At 33.7% G+C, this 13,430-nt stretch overlaps 1 protein-coding gene across 2 annotated transcripts in view; it reads right to left on the bottom strand.

Annotated features, from left to right (window-relative positions):
* Window positions 1-13,430, bottom strand: part of NUDT3 (nudix hydrolase homolog 3) — a 250,981-nt gene that overhangs the window by 160,122 nt on the left and 77,429 nt on the right. The gene's annotated exons all lie outside the window — the stretch shown is intronic.

Raw genomic sequence — 13,430 nt, 5'->3', positions numbered from 1 at the left:
CTATAAATAACTGTCTTCTCCTTTGGAGTTATCGGCGTCTCCTTTGGGCAACATATTTAAAGGCTAACTAATCATTTTTGGTTAGTTCAGATATTAACATATGTCTCCTTGATTAGACATCGATTATAAGAGAGCAATTAAGGGCCAGCCTAGAAGAGTCATGTCTGTTGTAAGGACATGCCTCTTGGGTCAGTATAAACATAAGGTAAGTGTGAGGCTACAGAACACACAAGATACATTAAAGTCTGCTTCTCTTCATTACTGCCTTGTACGATTTTCTGCAGAAGGGTAAGAACATATCAGAATGTTAAATATTAACATTGATAATTATACTGATCTGAGAAAGTGCAGACCGCACCTTTATCTTCACCTATTATATCATAGATGGCATATACATACATTAGTCTTGACTCTAGAATGGGTGGCGATCTTTGGGGAGAGATTACATTGTATACTAATCATAACTAATGGTTATGTTAGTTAACCCTGTGCTACTTCCTTCTAGGCGCCGATTTCTATAAGAGGTGTTTGGCCAACCTAAATAGGGTCATGTCCCTTTAAGGGACATGCCCTTTGATCTTGATATATAGGGTAGGAATTATTGCAGTTTGAGGACACACAATAATTACATGTCTGCTCCCTCAAGCAATAATACCAGTTCAAGTTTATTGCAGAAATAAATAATATTCAGATCAAAATAAAAGTTAACAACTCCATACTTCAGAATAATAAGATCATTTTCAGCAATAAAGTATACAATACAAGTCTGAATTATTTAGTACAGAATTTGCAAAAACTTTACATGGTATCAGAGTTTTGTTAGTCGAACCTAGGCTCTGCAAATTAAGTAATCAGACCTTAAATATATCTAGCATCATTCTCCTATCTTCAATGGCATACACAATCAGACCCGAGGACAAGTTTGATGGGAAAGAACACTTTGATGCCTAGAAATTCAAAATCATGATGATTCTTGAAGAAAATGATGTAAAACAATTTGTTGATTCAGCATCCAAACAATCTCCAATTGAACCTCATAAATCTATCTGAAATAAAGGAAATAGGAAAGTCATTCAAATCATATTAGATGGAGTGCAAAATGATATCGTACCCATGATTAGAAACCATCAAACAGCATTTGCTATGATGAATGCACTACTAAATGCATATGACGTCAAAAATGCAACTAGAGTTCTCGCATTAATAAGGCAAATAAATCACATAAAAATAAAGAAAGAAGAATCAATGAACTCTTACTTCCTAAGGCTTGCTAGCATAAGAGATGAACTTTCAAGTATAGGAACCATCATTAGTGACACGGAATTAACACTGATGGCCATAAATGGATTACCAAATTCATGGGAAACTTTTGCACAAGGAATAAGTGCCAGACATAAATTTCCTGACTTCAACAGACTTAAGGGGGATTGTCTTCAAGAAGAATTCAGAAAATTAAAGAAAGGAGGGAAACTGAAAATAGAAGATGAAGAACTTCATGTTCTTAATACAAACTCCTATAAGGGCAAGAAGAAGCATTTCAAGAAGAAAAAGGGAAATCAAAAGAATGGCAAACCCAAGAAAGATCTATCCAAAATAAAGTGTTTCAGATGTGAAAATTTTGGACACTACAGATCTAATTGTCCTAAGAATTCTAAACAACAAGTGAACTGTACAAATGTTACTAAGGAAGAAGATAACTATGATCCTGAGAATCGTGTATTGTATTTGTCACTATCAGATGAAATCTCAAATAAAGCATGGGTAGTTGAAAGTGGATCTTCTAGACATATAACAGGATACAAAGAAGCACTAGACTATATCAAAAAAAAGTTAATGGCGAAGTCACCATTGGTGATAATTCAGCACATTCCGTCAAAGGAATTGGAAACTACACCTAGAAACTAAAATCAAGAAATTCTCTTCTTCTCAAAGGGGTACTCTACGTACTAGGAATAAAAAGAAATCTGATCTCAGTTACTGCACTTGAAGATGATGGACATAATGTTGCTTTCGTGGACAGTAAAGTAATAAGCTGGGCCAAAGACTCCTCAATTAAGAAAGCAAAGTTGATTGGTCAGAGAAAAGGGTATGTGTATGAATTAAATTCAAAACCTAGTCGACTTATTCAAGCTTTAATTCATGAAACTGCAGACATAAATGAAATATGGCACAAAAAATTAGGACACCTAAATTTCAAAACCTTATCAACTATGGAGAAGATGGTTACTGGTTTACCTAAACTAAATAAAGACCACTCAAGCATATACAAAGGGTGTGCTCTGGGTAAGAATACCAAAAGTTCATTTCATGATAGCACTAGAAAAACAAATAATGTTTTGGAATTAATTCATTCAAATTTATGTGGACCTATGTCTGTTCCTTCTATTGGAGGATTCTGGTACTATATTTTGCTCATAGATGACTTCTCTAGGAAAACATGGAATTACTTCTTAAAGTGCAGAGAATCAGAAGAAATCCTAAAGAGATTTAAAAAATTCAAAACATTAACTGAAAACTTATCAGGACATAAAATTAAAACTCTTAGAACTGAAAATGGAGAGGAATACACCTCAGATTTGTTTAAAAGATTTTGTAAAGGAACAAGAATTAAGAGGGAGTACACCGTTCCTTATAATCCAAAACAAAACGGGGTAGCAGAAAGAAAGAATAGAACAATTATAGAAGCTGCTAGAGCTATGATATTTGATCAAAATCTAGAATATTATCTTTAGGCAGAAGCCTCTTGTATTGCTGTCTATATTCAAAACAAAAGCCCTCACTCCTACCTTAGAGATAAAACTTCTGAAGAAGTCTATACTAAGGTTAAACCCAATATAAGTCATCTTAGGATTTTTGGGTGCCCTGTATACATCCATGTTCCAAAAGAAAAAATAACTAAATTAGAACCCTCTAAAAGGAAAGGTATTTTTGTAGGGTATAGTGAAACATCTAAAGCATATAGGATTTTCATACTTGGACAGAAAAGTATTGAACTTAGTAGGGATGTAATTTTTGAAGAAAATCTAGCATTCAAAAGAGCCCTAAGTTCTAAAGAACTCTCTCCTTTACCTAATCCTGAAAGAAATATTGAGTCTGAGTCTCAGAGGGAGAACATAGAAGAACTTGAAGATGAAATTATAAATCTAAATCTTGGAGAAACTCAAAATTAAAAGAAGAGACCACTTTGGACCATTAAAACAGTTGAAAAAGCACAAGATTTTGCTGCACCTTTTGGAACAGTAAGAAAAAGCAAAAGACCCAAAAGATTTTCAAGTTATACAACTTCACATGAGTGATTTGTCCAAAAAAGAACCAACAAATCCTTCAAATGCTATTAAACATATGGCTTGGAAAAAAGCTATGACAGAAGAATGCCAGTTTATTATGAAGAATGATGTTTGGAAAATTGTTCGAAGACCTCAAGGAAAATCTGTTGTTTCTTCCAAATGGATATTTAAAATAAAACATGCTGCTGACAGTAGCATTGAGAAATATAAAGCTAGATTTGTAGCCAGAGGATTTTCTCTGAAAGAAGGGATTGATTATGAAGAAACTTTTGCTCCTATTGCTAGATATACCTCTGTAAGAGCAGTTCTAGCCATTGCAGCATCGAAGGGATGGAAAATACATCAGATGGATGTAAAAACAGCATTCCTAAATGGAAAGATTACAGAAGAAGTTTATTTGGAGCAACCTAAAGGATTTGAAACTTATGATCCTAACGTTTTTGTTTGCAGGCTCAAGAAAGCTCTCTATGGGCTTAAGTAAGCTCCAAGGGCTTGGTATGAAAGAATTGATATGTATCTCACCGGCTTAGGATTCTCCAAAATGAAGCCGATCCAAATGTATATTATAAAAGAGATAAAGATGATATGGTAATTTGATATTGTATGTTGATGATTTACTAATAATAGGTGATGATCATCTCATAGATCAATGCAAGAAATATCTAATTAGAGAATTCGAGATGAAAGACTTGGGACTTCTTCATTACTTCCTAGGACTGGGAGTAAGGCAGAATTCTGACAGCAATATACTTAATCAAGGGAAGTATACATCAGATATTTTGAAGAGATTTGAAATGTGGAATTGCAAGTATATGTCTTCTCCAATCGAGACTAATCTACATAAACTTAAAGAAGCAGCAGCAGAATCACCTTCAATAGATTCTACTCTCTACAGACAGATGATTGGGTCCCTTATGTACTTGGTAAATACAAGACTTGATATTCGCTATGTTGTTAATGCCAAGTCAGTTTATGTGTGAGCCAAAGGATATTCACCTAGTTGCAGTCAAACAAATTATGAGATACTTACAAGGCACTCTTAATCTTGGGCTCAAATATGACAAAGTTGACTTAGATTTACATGGATTCACTGACTTGGATTGGGGTGGAAGTGTTAAAGACAGAAAAAGTACTTCAAGATGTTGTTTCAGTTTAGGATCAACAATGATATCTTGGATATGCAGAAAAAGAGTCTTCCATAGCTCAAAGTTCCATAGAAGCTGAATAAATTGCAACAGCGATGGCCTCTCGAGAAGCAGTTTGGCTAAGGAAGTTACTTGTGAGATTATTTGGGCAAGCCTTGAATCCTACAATTATTCATTGTGATAATTAGAATTCGATCAAACTTTCAGTGAATCTAGTTTTTCTTGACCAGTCCAAGCATATTGAAATTCCTTACCATTATGTAAGAGATATGGTAGACAAGAATACTGTAAAATTAGAATAAATTTTCACTGCAGATCATACAATAAACATACTCACCAAACTTCTATCTAGAGTGAAGATAGACCACTTAGGAGAAGACTTGGTATGGTTGAATAGTAATCCATTTGTATTCTTTAAATTATTAATAAAATAATTTTATTTGTCAAGCTATTAACTGTTATGGGGCTCCACCATCTGTATTCATTATTTAAGAGGTGATAATCTCTGAGATAATGAATACTTTTATAAAAGACATTATGAGAGATGACAATCCCTCAAATAATGTATTGAACAGTATATAACTACTATTAGATCTAGGTGAGTTCAAGATCATTTGTGACTAATACGCATTTCTATGCCTATTAATCGCAACTTGGATAAAAGAAGAATTTATTATTTAGACTTTATCCTGTTCTCTAGTAGATCTTAACTCAAGATCAAGTTGTGCTATAGGATTACCAGTACCTATGAGTCACAACCTGGATAAATGAAGAATTTAATCATTCTTCAAATTTTATCTTGTGTATTATATTGCATGCAAATTGACATTACTAGTGTAAGTAATGAGTCATATCACAAGATGCTTATATGACTCAGTATCATGTGATGCCATTTTCTCAAGAAGATTCAGATAAATATTGAGTATCAATCTATGCTTATTCATCGTAATTGATGATGCTAGATATGTTCTCTCAGTATGATTATCAAGTTAAGAGGGAGTGTTAAATATTAACATTGATAATTATACTGGTTTGAGAAAGTGCAGACCGCACCTTTATCTTCACCTATTATATCATAGGTGGCATATATATACATCATTCTCAACTCTAGAATGGGCGGCGATCTTCGGGCAAAGATTACATTGTATACTAATCATAACTAATGGTTATGTTAGTTAACCTTGTGTTACTTCCTTCTAGGCGTCGATTTTTATAAGAGGTGTTTGGCCGACCTAGATAGGGTCATGTCCCTTTAAGGGACATGCACTTTGGTCTTGATATATAAGGTAGGAATTATTACAATTTGAGGACACACAATAATTACAAGTCTTCTCCCTCAAGCAATGATACCAGTTCGAGTTAATTACAGAAATAAATAATATTCAGATCAGAATAAAAGTTGACAACTCCTCCATACTTCAGAATAATAAGATCATTTTCAGCAATAAAGTATACAGTACAAGTCTGAATTATTTAGTACAAAATTTGCACAAACTTTACACAGAATAGATGTTATACTATAAGTATCACTTCCATATATAGATCTGTATATACAAGATTCTCTTAAGCACATAGAAAGGCATTATATCAGTCTGACAAAGAAGTATTTGCAGAAACTATACATGGTATCAGAGCTCTAGTAGTCGAACCTAAGCTCTGCAAATTGACAATCAGATTTAAATGTCTAGCAACATCCTTCTACATTCAATGGCTAGCACAATCAAACCCAAAGATAGGTTTGATGGAAAGGAACACTTTGTTGCTTGGAAGTTTAGAATTATGATGATTCTTGAAGACAATGATGTGAAACAGTTTGTTGATAAAGCATCCAAGCAACCTGATGTTGAACCTAATAAAACTATCTGGAGTAAAGAAAACAAGAAAGCCATGCAAATCAAATTAGATGGAGCGAGAAATGAAATAGTACCTATGCTAATGAAACATCAAACAACATTTCATATGATGAATGCATTATTAAATGCATATGAGGTTAACAATGTGACTAGAACCCTTGCCCTAAAAAAGCAACTAAATCATATACAAATAAAGAAGGGAGAATCTATGAACTCTGACTTCCTAAGGGTGGCTAGTCTAAGAGATGAACTTGCAAGTATAGGGACCATAATTGAAGACAAGGAACTAACAATTATGGCTATAGATGGGTTACCAAATTCATAGGAAACATTCTCACAAGGAGTAAGTGCTAGAGACAATCTTCCAGACTTTAATAGACTTAAAGGAGATTGCCTACAAGAAGAATCTAGGAAACTTAAGAAAGAAGGAAAATTGAAAATTGAAGATGAAGAACTTCATGTTCTCAACACAAATTCCTATAAACGTAAGAAGTACTCCAAGAAGAAGAAGGGAAATCAAATAAATCAACACATTTCGTCAAAGGAATTGGGAATTGCACCTTGAAACTAAACTCGGGTAGTGCTCTACATCTCAAAGGAGTACTCTATGTACTAAGAATAAAAAGGAATCTAATCTTGGTTACAGCATTTGAAGATGATGGACATAATGTTGCATTCATGGATGGTACAGTAATGACTTGGTCTAAGAACTCTTCATCTAAGAAATCAAAATTGATTGGTCAAAGAAAGGGATACTTGTATGAATTAAATACATAACCCAGTCAACCTATTCAAGCCTTAATTCATGAAGTTGCTCATATAAACGAAATATGGCACAAAAGGTTAGGACATCTAAATTTCAAAACCTTATCGACTATGGAGAAGATGGTAACTAGTTTACCTAAGTTAAATAAAGATCATCCAAGCATATGCAAAGGATGCGCTCTGGGTAAGAACACCAAAAGTCCATTTCATGGTAGCATTAAGAAAACTAACAATGTTTTGGAATTAATTGACTCAGATTTGTGTGGACCTATGTCTATTCCTTCTCTTGGAGGATTCTGGTACTATATACTCTTTATAGATCACTTCTCTAGAAAAACTTGGATTTACTTCTTAAAGTGTAAAGAATCAGAAGAAATCCTTAAGAGATTTAAAGAGTTCAAAATCTTAACTAAAAACTTATCAAGACATAAAATTAAAACTCTCAGGACTGATAATAGAGGGGAATATACTTCAGATTTGTTTAAAAAATTCTATAAAAAAACAGGAATTAAGAGGGAGTATACTGTTCCTTATAACCCACAATAAAACGGGGTAGCAGAAAGGAAAAATAGAACAATTATAGAAACAACAAGAGCTATGATATTTGATCAAATTTTAGAATATTATTTTTGGGTAGAAGCCTCTTGTACTACTGTCTATATTCAAAACAGGAGTCCTCACTCCTACCTTAAAGATAAAAACTCCTAAAGAAGTCTTTCCAAAGGTTAAACCTAATATAAGTCATCTTAGGATTGTTGGGTGCCATGTATATATACATGTTCCAAAAGAAAAAATACCTAAGTTAGAACCCTCCAAGAGGAAAGGTATTTTTGTCGGGTATAGTGAAACATCTAAAGCATATAGGATTTTCATACTTGGTCAGAAAAACATTGAACTTAGTAGGGATGTAATATTTGAAGAAGATTTAGCATTCAAAAGAACCCTAAGTTCTAGAGAACCCTCTCCCTTACCTAATTCTAAAGAAAATACTAAATCTGAGTTTCAAAGGGAGAACATTAAAGAAATTGTAAATGAAATTCAAAATCTCAATCTTGAAGAAACTCAAAATTCAAAGAAAAGACCACTTTGGGTCATTAAGACAGTAAAGGAAGCGCAAGACTTCGCTGCACCATCCAAAACCTTCAGAGAAACCAAAACACCCAAAATATTTTCTAGTTATGCAGCAAACATGAGTGATTTGTCTAAATTAGAACCAGCCAATGTTTTAGATGCTATTAAACAGACAGCTTGGAAGGATGCCATGACGGAAGAATACCAATCCATTATGAAGAATGATGTTTGGGAAGTTGTTCCAAGACCTGAAAGAAAATCCATTGTTACTTCTAAGTGGATATTTAAAATCAAGCATGTTGCTGACAGTAGCATTGAAAAATATAAAGCCAAATTCGTAGCCAAGGGATTCTCTCAGAAAGAGGGAATTGATTATGAAGAAACCTTTGCTCCTATTGCCAGATACACCTTTGTAAGAGCAATCCTAGCTATTGCAGCATCGAAGGGATGGAAAGTACATCAGATGGATGTAAAAGCAACATTTCTAAATGGAAAAATTACAGAAGAGATATATTTTGAGCAACCTAAAGCATTTGAAACACATAACTTTAAAGTTTTAGTTTGCAAGCTCAAGAAAGCTCTCTATGGGCTTAAATAGGCTCCAAGGGCCTGGTATGAAAGAATTGATAAGTATCTCACAAATTTCAGATTCTCAAAGAACAAAGCTGATCCAAATCTCTATTATAAAAAGGATAAAGATGATATGATAATATTGATACTATATGTTGATGATTTACTAATAACAGGTGATGATCATCTTATAGATCAATGCAAGAAAGATCTAATCAGAGAATTTGAAATGAAAGATTTAAGACTCCTTCATTACTTCCTAGGATTGGAAGTATGGTAGAATTCTGACAGCATCATACTTAATTAGGGAAAGTATACATTAGATATCTTGAAGAGATTTGGAATGTGGAATTACAAGTCTATGTCTTCTCCAATGGAGACTAATCTACATAAACTTAAGGAAGCAGCAGCAAAATCACCTTCCATAGATTCTACTCTCTACAGACAGAGGATCGGGTCCCTCATGTACTTGGTAAATATAAGACTTGATATTTGCTCGATCTGAGTGCTTGCATCAGTAAGTCGGTCTGCAAATTCCTCTCTACAAGATGAGAGGGAAGGGAGGGCAGGCCAATCTGGCTCAGGCGGGGTTTTGCTTGCCCTTACCACATTATCAGGGGCCTTTGATTGGCTCCTTCTAGGGGAGTGAGCTATGTTGTTAATGCCTTAAGTAGTTTATGTGTGACCCAAAGATTCACCTAGTTGCAGTCAAACACATCATGAGATACTTACAAGGCACCCTTAACCTTGGGCTCAAATATGAGAAAGTTGACTTGGATTTACATAGATTCAACGACTCAGATTGGAGTGGAAGTGTTAATGATAGGAAAAGTAGTTCAAGATGTTGTTTTAATTTAGGATCAACAATGATATCTTGGATATGCAAAAAGCAGTCACCAGTAGCATAGAGTTCCACAGAAGCATAATACATTGCAGCCACAATGGCCTCTCGGGAAGCAATTTGGCCTAGAAAGTTACTTGTGGGATTATCCATGAATACTACTATTATTCATTGTGATAATCAAAGTTCCATCAAGCTTTCTATGAATCCATTTTTCTATGACAGGTCCAAGCATATTGAAATTCCTTATCATTATGTTAGAGATATGGTAGATAGGAATACTGTAAAATTCGAATACATTTGCATTGCAAATCAGACAACAGATATTCTTACCAAACCTCTCTCTCAAGTGAAGATAGATCACTTCAAGAAAAGACTTGGTATGGTTGAATTGTAATACATTTGTATTTTCTAAAATATTATTAAAATATTTCTTTGTCAAGCTATTGACTGTTATGGGCTCCACCATTTGTATTCATTATCTAAGAGGTGACGATCTCTGAAATAATAAACACTTGTATAAAAGACATTATGAGAGATGATGATCTCTTAGATAATGTGCTAAACAATAGAGATCCACTGTTAGATCTAGATGAGTTCAAGACCACATTGTGATGTAAACATTGCTATGCCTATGAGTCACAATTTGGATAAAGGAAGAATTTTATTATTCTCTGAAGTTTATCCTGTGTTCTAGTAGATCTTAATTCGGGATCATGTTGTGATATAGGAATGTCATTACCTATGAGTCACAACTTGGATAAATGAAGAATTTAATTATTCTTTGGATTTTATCCTGTATATTGTATTCTTTGCAATACTGTTATCACTAGTATCAGTGATAAGTCATATCACAGGTATAGTAATATGACATAGTATCATGTATTCAATGATACCACATGCTAAGAAGATTCAAATAGATATAGGGTATCGCTCTATGTTTATTCATCTTAATTGATGTTGCTAGATATGTTATCTCTTAGTATGATTATCAAGTTTAGAGGGAGTGTTAAAACTGTAGCTTCGATTATCATGCTGATCTGATTGTGCAGATCACACATATCTTATCTAGCATAAAATATATATATTTTCCTTTCATAGGCATGATCAACATCTCATTAGGGATAATGGTTGTTCAGTATAAACTTAACTAAATTAGTTAATGTGGTTACGAATCCTATTCTCCTTTTAGCACCGATTAAGGAAGTACTATTAAGGGCCAACCTAGATAGGGTCATGTCCCATCAAAGGACATGCCCTTTGGTTGTCATATATATATATATATATATATATATATATATATATATATATATATATATATATATATATATATATATATATATATATATATATATATATATATATATATATATAATTGTAGATAAAGGACACACAAATAATATATAATCTTCTCCTTTAAGCAATTCTGCCCTATTCGATTACTTGCAAAGATAAAACATCTTAGAATAATATTTATATTATTGACATTACTTCGTACAAGTCTAAAAATTAAAAGATCATTGCAGCAAGCTTTACAAAAGGTATTAACTCAATCTAATCTTACAGAATTTGTAGAAACTTTACATAAAGCATATAGGATTTTCATACCTAGTTAGAAAAACATTGAACATAGTAAGGATGTAATATTTGAAAAAGATTTAGCATTCAAATGAGCCCTAAGTTCTGAAGATCCCTCTCCCTTACCTAGTTCTGAAGAAAATACTAAATCTAAGTTTCAAATGGAGAACATTGAAGAAATTGAAGATGAAATTCAAAATCTTAATCTTGAGGAAACTCAAAATCCAAAGAAAACACCACTTTGGGTCATTAAGACTATAGAGGAAGCACAAGACTTCGTTGCACCATCTAGAACCTTTAGAGAAAGCAAAACACCCAAAAAAATTTCTAGTTATACAACAAACATGAGTGATTTATCTAAATCAGAACCAACCAATGTTTCAAATGCTATTAAATATACAGCTTGGAAGGATCCTATGACGGAAGAATACCAATCCATCATTAAGAATAATGTTTAGGAAATTGTTTCAAGGCCTGAAGGACAATCAGTTGTTATTTAAAATTAAGCATGTTGCTAACAGTAGCATTGAAAAATATAAAGCCAGAGGTTTCTCTCAAAAGGAGGGAATTGATTATGAAAAAACCTTTGCTCCCATTGCCAGATACACCTCTATAGGAGCAGTCATAGCTATTGCAGCATCGATAGGATGGAAAGTAAATTAGATGGATGTAAAAACAGTATTTTTGAATGGAAAGATTACAGAAGAGGTATATTTGGAACAACCTGAATGTTTTGAAACTCATAATCCTAAAGTCTGTAATGTCCCCTTTTTAGCATTCATAGCATGATGTTGTCGTTAGCCTATTTCCCCACGGTCCCGTAGGCTAACCAAGACATTAAAGGGGCTTAGAGGCCACTTGGCCTAGATAGTTTCAGCTGCAGGTCTTTTTGAAGGGTTTTGAGGCAACTTTGGGCATACTTACTATTTATAGTAAGTCATCTTAGATATGGTCGGACATCCAGTGGCAGCGGTATGTCAATGGTAATTGTTTAAAATCGGCAAGAAGACTTGTTTATCATTGACAAGATTTGTTATGCATTGATAAAGCTATTTTATAAAGTTAAATTTAAATATTTAACTTTATTAATGCATAGACTATAGTTTGTGAGAAATATTTAAATTAAATGAGTCCCCTTTATTTTATAACACATTGGAGACATAAGTTACATAAAGGGAGTTATGTTTTATCCCACATTGAGAAAACGAAGAATGGAGCTCTTGTGAGAACACTATAAAAGAAATGGAAGAGCTCCTTTTTAAGCATGCTTGGAAATATCAAAGAAATTGGGAAATTTTTTTGAGATTGTCTCTATAGTTTGAAGGACGAAATCCCTTCAAGCTGGAAATCTTGAAGCCATTGAAAGATATGGTCTTGACATTCAACATAGTAGCAATCTGAAAAAGCAGATACGAAAAAACAGTCCGAAAAAGCAGGCTAAAAAAACGGGTACGAAAAAGCAGCCCGAAAAAGCAGAACCAAAAAAGTAGGCTGAAAAAGCAGTTCGAAAAAAGCAAATCGGAAGGGGCAGCATTGAAGGAAATTATTACAGCCATCTACAACCAGGTTCTTTTGTTCGTATTGCTTTTTAGAGTGTTATAAGCTTTCAGCTGTAAGTGTGCATTATACCAGCATTATCATTTTGTAATCCATGTAAACGCCAAAGTCTTGGTCATATTTCATGAGCATTGTAATTTTCGTTGCAATTAAGAAGATAATAGTTGCTGGTGTCATTTAAGCAATTTAATATCATTATTTATCAGCTAGTTAGTTTGCATACCAACTGTTTGTAAAAATGTCAGTTGGCTATAGGTGTTCATTTCTCATGCTTAGATCATATATATGCACTGAATATTGTCAAAATTAGTAGCACACTCATGTTAGGTCATTGTGTAGTCCATTGTAGTCTTCTAGCATCAGATTCTCATTGATGCAAATTGAAGAAAAAGTCATTTGAAGCTAGCTGAAATACTATATCAGTCATACGTCCCTTGCATGTGAATTGTTTGATGAAATTCCTTGAGCTTTCATCAGTTTTTTTTTAGGGCAGATTTGAGGAGGGCCATTACAGTGGTATCAGAGCGATTTCCTGCCATCCTGTGGAGGTCTTATTGGGAATTTGGATTAGCCAAATAGAGAGAAAAATGTTTGACAAAATGAATGCCAGTCTAGATGAGGTAAAGGAAAGATTCTTACAGTTATTAGACACCTTAGCACAAAAACAGCAATCAGCAGAGCAGAGAGCACAGGAACAGAGTCAAAGATTGGAGCTTATGATGCAGATGATGGCTCGTCAAATGGGGTTGAATGCTAACGTAGG

This window comes from Cupressus sempervirens, chromosome 5 (assembly GCF_028749045.1).
Source record: "Cupressus sempervirens isolate cs-2001-9-10 chromosome 5, ASM2874904v1, whole genome shotgun sequence".
NCBI lineage: Eukaryota > Viridiplantae > Streptophyta > Pinopsida > Cupressales > Cupressaceae > Cupressus > Cupressus sempervirens.
Note: the sequence above shows the minus strand (reverse complement) of the source record. Positions and strands in the feature narration are given on the sequence as shown.